The following is a 7,500-nucleotide window of genomic DNA, read 5'->3' as shown; positions in this document are numbered from 1 at the left end:
GCTGAGTAATGAATAACTACTTTAGGAAGTTCAGATACAGTTCTTTGTTTTATATATATATATATATATATATATATATATATATATATATATATATGTATATATATTTTTATTTATTTATTTATATATATCCATATATATAAATATATATACTGTATATATATATATATATATATATATATATATATATATATATATATAAAAAATATATATACTGTATATATATATATATATATATATATATATATATATATATATCCATGTGTACATAAATATATATACTCTATATATACATAGATAGATATAAATATATACAGTATATATATATATATATATATATATATATATATATATATATATATATATCATATATATATGCTGTATATATAAATATAGATACATAGATAGAAAGATAGATAGATAAATAGCTAGATATATACAGTATATTTGTGTTTATTTTGTACAGTAAAGGCTTTTTTATTGCCCTTGTAATATAATCATATTATTGATATATTATTGTTTTTACGCATTATAAAGTTCTATATTTCAGTAGCTACAAGTCTTTCGCACCTTTCCAGGATAACTTGTTTGTGCGTGTGCATGTGTGTCTGTGTTAGAAACAGAGAGAGAGAGAGAGAGAGAGAGAGAGAGAGAGAGAGAGAGAGAGCGAGATCACACAAATGAGTTACGTGTATTATAAATGTATTTCACGGGAATACAAAACATGCAAATTATTTTTATTATTATTACTAGCCAAGCTACAACCAAAGTTAGAAAAGCAAGATGCTATAAGCCCAAGGGCTCCAACAAGGAAAAATAGCCCAGTGAGGAAAGGAAACAAGGAAATAAATATACGATATACTGTAAGTAGTAAAGAAAAATTAAAATAAAATATTCTAAAAAACATTAACAACATTAAAAAAGATAATTCATATATAACTATAAGAAGACTTATCTAGCCATTGATATACATCTGCGTGTGTTTAACTTCAGACTTATGACTAAACGTTGTGGTTAAATTAAAAGAGAAATAATAAAAAAATAAAAATAACGAAATTGGCTTGTTCCAATTAATATAAGAATGTTATTAAACAATAACAAGTATATTTTCTCGTTCATTCCACAAATGCATACGAAGAAATCTCTACAGTTTCTGTATGATACGACTTGGAACCACCTACTTCTACAAGAGATGATCAATAGTACAAACAGCATTTGGTAGTCTTGTTGACATTGAATAAAAATGTTTTGATTAAAAAAGGGAACCTGCTTCTGAAGCAAGAAAAATTGAATGTGCAAATAGAGTTGTCACAAAGAAAAGACTTGGAGATAAACCTTCTGACAATTAAAATTTTGTATGTTTGGAGTTGTAAAAACAAAGACTTTATTATTTATATATTTCTTTATTTGACCTTGATTTACATTATACAATACAGATGATTATCCGTAACAAGGCAAACATTATATAATTTGGAACCAATCTTCATAAAATCATAATTATACCACTGAGTCAGGTAATAAAAAAACAGCTTTAAATCTAATAAATAGATTTTTCACATACATTTTCATAAAACCTCGCAATTAGTTATGCACGATGATCACATATAAAATGGATTTTAAGAGATCTCCTTCCCTATTAACAAAGTTCCTTTGGTCACTGCAACCTCACCCTACTTTAGAGCTTAGGATGAAGAGTTTGGGGGAGCGTATAGGTCTATCTGCTGAGTCATCAGCAGCCATTGCCTGGCCCTCCTTGGTCCTTGCTTGGGTGGAGAGGGGCTTGGGCGCTGATCATATATGGTCAATCTCTAGAGGATTGTCGTGCTTGATAGGGCAATGTCACTGTCCCTTGCCTCTGCCATTCATGAGCGACCTTTGAAACCTTTAAAGCTGTTAGTTGGGTTACTAGAAGAGGATTTCCTACAGCCAAATGAAATGTCCCTGTTGCATAATATTGAAAGTTGAATGAAACTTGTTGATATGGCAGGAGAAAGTATGGTTTCTTCTTATAGGGTTTTCTATATCGAATGTTATTAATGGTGACATTCATATTATCTTGCTGGAAAGATCAATATCTCTTCAGTGATTCAGCATCATCAAATATCTCCAATGGATTTCTCCTGTCACGAATGACTTGTTTATAGTGCGACCGTAGTTCCACTAAATCTGATATTCTAGCCATGCCTTCACCGAGGTAGCAAATGCCTAACTGATTTAGCTGCCTGCTAAGAGGTTAGAACGTTTCTTGGTCAACGCTTACTTAGTAAGATAGTTAACAAGCAACTAAGTATTAGTGAGTTTTTATCACGAATGTAGCTTAGTAATCAACTAAATCCGGAATTAGTTCCCATATGGGCTTAGCAGGGCTTTATGAAGCTGGCCCTGGTCGTTAGTTGACTTTGGGGGATTGTAGCCAGGGTGGAAAAGCCCATGGTCTGGCAAAATCATACCTAGAGAATTTTTGACAACTAGAATGATAACAAATCTAGAAGTTTACCTCGTTATGCAGCAAAGGCAATAAAAGATATGTAATAAACAAGAAATTAAAAAGCATTAAGTACTTTTCATTTGAAAACTAATTCTCTCTCTCTCTCTCTCTCTCTCTCTCTCTCTCTCTCTCTCTCTCTCTCTCTCTCTCTCTCTCTCTCCGCAAACCCTTAAAAATGGTGCAATATTGGAGACCAGACAATTAATAAATTACTGTATATTCAACCATATAAACAGAGAAGGAAAAAAACATTTCTGATCTCTCCCAAGAAGAAGCCAATTAGGCCTCCCTTCAAGATCAAACCCTATAAAACATAAATTACTTTTTTCCTTGTGTAAATAAACCGAAATTAATTCATAAACTTCCAGAGTCTAATCAAATACACAGGGAACTTTCTTTTTAGTCAATGTGTGCTCAGGAACTCTATCCCATAAGTCACAAAGTTGTGATGGCGCGTCCAGGGGATTCAAGATTGGAGATCTATTGCAAATTGACTCTTTCATAAATATCTGGCTGCTATGGCAACACACCCCCCCCCTCCCCCTCCCAACACACCACATACACACCGAGACCAACACCGCTACCCTAAAGAAACTTTCTCAAATGAGCCACTCATTTCAAACGGTTCTCGGGTCTCAATGTGACCCGCCATTTACTTTAAACAATATATTATAATCTCTTATAAGGTTCGGTAGTATTTGGTATCTTATTATACTACTAGTATAGCAGAGCCGTCAAAAGTAACGTCTATATATTTACATACATTTGCACACACAAATTCAATCCTTCTTGCTCCCTCCCTATTTCCTAACTACATCTCTCTGGTTCGGCAATTTGTGGGAGAGTGTGGTTTTCAAGTGTACCTCTCGGGGTACCTCTTAATACTCCCTCTCTCCTGTGAGCGTGACAGGATATATATATGTATGTATGTATATATATATTTATATATATATATATATATATATATATATATATATATATATATATATTTATATATATATATGGTCAGGCACTTGTTCTTTATTATATATGGGAGATATATTAGGTATCACGCATACCTATTATATTCAATAACTTACACCCTGAGTCTGCGTGTCTATAGAACCATCATAAATCCCGAGAGCAAACCCACTTTGTATAATTCATGGATATAAAAGTTATTAATTTACTTATTGCAAGAACTGCTTAGCGAAATAGCTGATGAATAATAATTAATATCATCGACAGTGTGGGATTCGACTTTGAAAACTACAGATGATTTTTTACATTATGTAAAGGGCGTGGAATTTACATAAATCATACCAAACGAAAATGTCATGCCAATGTCTTATATCGATGAGTGAAATATAATTTGAAATCTAGTGATATCAAGTCGAAACAAATGGGATCACCACTAAAAGACCTGTATATAGTTGTATAACAGCGGCAGATTTAAAAAAAAAACTTACCAAAATGGAATACACACATACAGTATACGCGCCCGCACACACACACACACACACACACACACACATATATATATATAAACGTATAAATATCTATATATAAACATAAATATATAAATATATATATATATATATATATATATATGTATGTATACATATATATATATATAAACATACATATATATATATATATATATATATATATATATATATATATATATATGTATGTTTATATATATATGTATACATACATATATATATATATATATATATATATTTATGTTTATATATATATATATATATATATATATATATATATATATATATATACTTTGTGCACTTAATAGTCAATAATTTACTTTATATATTTCCTAAATACCTAGAAATAGCCTCTCTTGTTCAGTTTCAGTTATTGGCAGAGAATTATAGTCGTGACTGTTTAAAATTCCGGAACGTCCAGTGAACTTTGAATAAAACTCAAAGAAATTTCTTCTAATGATTGGACCATTGATATTTCAACACCAGTATTAAGTATGATCGATCATTTCAAAAGCTTGAAAAGATAAATAGACACATACATAAATGAACTGTACATATACACAAATATATTCATGGATAAACATACATATGCATATTTCATAAATATATGAGTGGTTAAGTCCTGTAAAAGGTAGTGGAAATGAGGAACTCCAACACTGAGAGAGAGAGAGAGAGAGAGAGAGAGAGAGAGAGAGAGAGAGAGAGAGAGAGAACTAGTTTTACAAATAAACAAGTACTTATTGCGCTATACGTACTAAATTTACCATATATTCTTTATACAGCTTTCTTATTCTTATAAATTTTACCATATATCCTTTATACAGATTTCTTATTCTTATAAATTTTACCATATATCCATTATACAGCTTTCTTATTCTTATAAATTTTACCATACATCCTTTATACAGCTTTCTTATTCTTATAAATTTTATCATATATCCTTTAGCAGCTTTCTTATTCTTAACTGAAAATATCCCAAAATGAAAAGAAAGCTAGCTCATCTCATAGGTGATGGTTACTCGAAACCAATAAGATTTCTTGTAAATGGCGGTAACTCTTTTTAATAAACAGGAGAATTAGACAGGCGTTCACTCACTGTCTGTCACTAGGGTTTAGGCTTGGAGTCACAGTATATTGGGCTGTGTGGCCGTTGAACTGTGTAATAGTTATGCAAATTATTACTGTTGACAAATATGGGGTGACGTTAAAATGATTACCGTACCAGTTTAACGCAACCCGAAGCTTAATTCATGTTCAGTTTTACCATGAAAAACATAAATAAAAGTAGCCTACACACAAACACACACACACACACACACACACATATATATATATATATATATATATATATATATATACTGTGTATATATATATATATATATATATATATATATATATATATTTTTATATATATATACATATATATATATATATATATATATATATATATATATACACATTACTACTACCTAACTACAACCCCAGCTGGAAAGGCAGGATGCTATAAGCCCAACAACAGGGGAAAATAGCCCAGTGAGGAAATGAAAGACGGAAACAAATAAATCACAAGAGACGCAATGAAGAACCAAATAAAATATTCTAAGAACAGCAACAGAAATAAAATAATTCTTCATAATCAACTAAGATAACTTAAAAATATCCAAGAGGAAGACTTGAAGACAATGGTACAAAAGCTCTGGCCCTACCCAAGACTAGAGAACATTGGTTTGATTTTGGAGTGTCCTTCTCCTAGAAGATCTGGTTACCAAAATTAGTCTCTTCTACTTTATCAATAGGAAATTATTCACTGCACAATTACAGTGCAGTAGTTAATCCCTTGAGAGAGAAAGAATTGTTTGGTAATCTCAGTGTTGTCAGGTATATGAGGACAGAGGACTCTGAATGTGGAAAGAATATGTCAGACTATTCGGTGTATGTGTAAGCAAAGGAAAAATGAGCCGTAACCAGTAAGAAGCATCAAATGTAAATACTATCTGGCCATTCAAAAGACCCAGTAGTATCTCCGCGATTATACTGGTTATAAGTAGATTCTGACTATCGGATTAACAGCCTGATTTAGTTTAAATAAACATTAATAAGGTATCTTCAGACGGTTTGGGAAGACGGAAAAACAAGTTATTGGATTGACGAGGATTATTACAATTCTCGATATTTATAGTTTACAGAGGATGGAGTTTGTATTTCTATTCGTATGTTGCATATGGAGCCCCTGCATTACATTTGATTTACCTCGCTGAGGTATACTTAAGTACCAGATGCAGTATAACGACTAACAGTATCAACTTCTCTTTTTCAAGAAACCCTTGCGAGTATCATTATCCGAAGTTCCCTTAGGATAAGACTGCATGCAATATCATGATAACTGAAGATATGAATGTACGAAATTACTGACGTTGGCTTTCTTATATTGTATAAATGAATGATGAATGTTTTCTCTTATAATCTTGGACCAGGTGAATTTAGAGTGTTTTCACCTACAGTGTGTTCATAATAATCATTGAAGCTTTTAGATGAGCTCAGACTGGAAAACCATTAAAAAAAAACTAGAACTTAATGAAAAAGAATAATATTGAAACCAAGACTGTGTTACAGAAAAGTATAAACCGTTCTGAAAAATTGGCCCACAAAACTATTTTCTAAACTTTACACAGTACATACTTAATTGCTGTCAAATGAGACAAAAAGTACCAGTGAAACCTTCACGAGCATGAACAAAAATTTACTTAACTTGTGAAAAATCTACAAACGAAGTTATGGGAAAAACAGAAACAAATTGTTTTTAACGTGCCAGTGCTAGAGAGAAGAAAAAGATTAAGCATTTTAATTATCCAAGCGTAAACTAACTTTCCTTTCTTCGTAAGAACTACAAAACTTTATTCTTTTTCTTTATAAGTATGAATTTTTTTGGGGGGGAGGAATCTAGTTTTTTGTCGAATATCAACGTGATTTAGTATAAGCCCTTAAGGAAATAACGAACTGTACACACACACATTATAAATATATATATATATATATATATATATATATATATATACATATATATGTATGTATATATATATATGTATACATATATATATATATTATATATATATATATATATATATATATGTATATATATATATATATATATATATATATATATATATAGTTTCTCTGAATGATGTTTCTCAACCTGTTTTATTTACCTCGGTGAAATAAAGTCAAACAGCATAAGACACACCGGTATATAAATTTAATTCAAGCAAAATATCAATATTCTTACTCATACTTTTATCAGTACCTTTTCCTATTCTTACCTCCAATGAAAAGTTACTATAATTCAAGAACAAAATTCTTCGAGACTACCTTGTTTATGAATTAGGTTTATCCTTTAAGCCATTTTTAAGTTTGATTTCGCATTTAACAATTTTTTATTACACGATGTTAGGATATATGTTCATAAATATTGTTAGTTCCCCTCATTATTAGGGTCAATAAACGTTTTAATTTTTGCATCAATAACATGTT

At 30.5% G+C, this 7,500-nt stretch overlaps 1 pseudogene; it reads right to left on the bottom strand.

Annotated features, from left to right (window-relative positions):
- The window catches only part of LOC137638753 (nephrin-like), a 748,229-nt pseudogene that overhangs the window by 393,445 nt on the left and 347,284 nt on the right, over window positions 1-7,500 (bottom strand).

This window comes from Palaemon carinicauda, chromosome 3, assembly GCF_036898095.1.
Source record: "Palaemon carinicauda isolate YSFRI2023 chromosome 3, ASM3689809v2, whole genome shotgun sequence".
Classification (NCBI taxonomy): domain Eukaryota; kingdom Metazoa; phylum Arthropoda; class Malacostraca; order Decapoda; family Palaemonidae; genus Palaemon; species Palaemon carinicauda.
Note: the sequence above shows the minus strand (reverse complement) of the source record. Positions and strands in the feature narration are given on the sequence as shown.